This window comes from Nylanderia fulva, unplaced genomic scaffold (genome assembly GCF_048542155.1).
Source record: "Nylanderia fulva isolate GAGA-0341 unplaced genomic scaffold, ASM4854215v1 Scaffold1337, whole genome shotgun sequence".
Lineage (NCBI taxonomy): Eukaryota > Metazoa > Arthropoda > Insecta > Hymenoptera > Formicidae > Nylanderia > Nylanderia fulva.
The window spans coordinates 16,344-18,088 of NW_028189556.1; the positions used below are offsets into that span (position 1 = coordinate 16,344).

A 1,745-nucleotide genomic window follows, 5' to 3' on the forward strand; every position below is an offset into this window, starting at 1 on the left:
ATTTCTTTCAAATAGTGGCCCTTCTTCTAAAAAATCGGGCAAATTTTCTTTCAAAAGTTCCGCGATACCATAGGGTACGCCTATTTAGCAGGCTAGATTCTCGTTCGTTATCGGAATTAACCAGACAAATCGCTCCACCAACTAAGAACGGCCATGCACCACCACCCACCGAATCAAGAAAGAGCTATCAATCTGTCAATCCTTCCGGTGTCTGGGCCTGGTGAGGTTTCCCGTGTTGAGTCAAATTAAGCCGCAGGCTCCACTCCTGGTGGTGCCCTTCCGTCAATTCCTTTAAGTTTTAGCTTTGCAACCATATTTCCCCCGGAACCCAAAAGCTTTGGTTTCCCGGAAGCTGCCCGCCGAGTCATCGGAGGAACTTCGGCGGATCGCTAGCTGGCATCGTTTATGGTTAGAACTAGGGCGGTATCTGATCGCCTTCGAACCTCTAACTTTCGTTCTTGATTAATGAAAACATTTTTGGCAAATGCTTTCGTTTCTGTCCGTCTTGCGACGATCCAAGAATTTCACCTCTAACGTCGCAATACGAATGCCCCCATCTGTCCCTATTAATCATTACCTCGGGGTTCCGAAAACCAACAAAATAGAACCGAGGTCCTATTCCATTATTCCATGCACGCAGTATTCAGGCGAAGGTAGCCTGCTTTAAGCACTCTAATTTGTTCAAAGTAAACGTACCGGCCCGACTCGACGCTCAGTAAAGAGCACCGCGACGGGATATTAGTTGGGCCGCCCCTCGCGAGGCTAAGCCCACCGGTAGGACGTCCCACATCACGCCAGTTAAACACCGCGAGCGGTGAACCGACGGTGTGCGACACAGATTCAACTACGAGCTTTTTAACCGCAACAACTTTAATATACGCTATTGGAGCTGGAATTACCGCGGCTGCTGGCACCAGACTTGCCCTCCAATGGATCCTCGTTAAAGGATTTAAAGTGTACTCATTCCGATTACGGGGCCTCGGATGAGTCCCGTATCGTTATTTTTCGTCACTACCTCCCCGTGCCGGGAGTGGGTAATTTGCGCGCCTGCTGCCTTCCTTGGATGTGGTAGCCGTTTCTCAGGCTCCCTCTCCGGAATCGAACCCTGATTCCCCGTTACCCGTTACAACCATGGTAGGCGCAGAACCTACCATCGACAGTTGATAAGGCAGACATTTGAAAGATGCGTCGCCGGTGCTAGGACCGTGCGATCAGCACAAAGTTATTCAGAGTCACCAAAATAAACGGTGGACGAACGGCGAGCCGCCCGCCACCGATTGGTTTTGATCTAATAAAAGCGTCCCTTCCATCACTGGTCGGGACTCTGTTTTGCATGTATTAGCTCTAGAATTACCACAGTTATCCAAGTAAATGTGGGTACAATCTAATGAACCATAACTGATTTAATGAGCCATTCGCGGTTTCACCTTAATCCGGCATGCACTGAGACATGCATGGCTTAATCTTTGAGACAAGCATATGACTACTGGCAGGATCAACCAGGGAGCTTCGTGTTCGGTTACTCGCAAGGGAGTAACTCGCGAGCGAGGCCGAAGACTCGTCGCTAGCTCTTTTTCGCGCGCGCGCGCGTTCGATGCCGAAACACCGACGCGCGCGCGACTCGCTCGTATGTGCCATTTTATTTGCCGCCGGTCTTGCTCAGCCGGTCGGCGACACTCTACTGTGTTTAACGCTATTATGTAAAGCGTACGAGAGAACGACGGAGGCGAGAGTAAACCCCCGAC

The 1,745-nt window shown here is 50.4% G+C and overlaps 1 pseudogene; it reads right to left on the reverse strand.

The window, feature by feature from the left end:
• Positions 1-322: 322 nt before the first annotated feature.
• Positions 323-1,503, reverse strand: LOC146724412 (small subunit ribosomal RNA; annotated as a pseudogene).
• Positions 1,504-1,745: the final 242 nt, after the last annotated feature.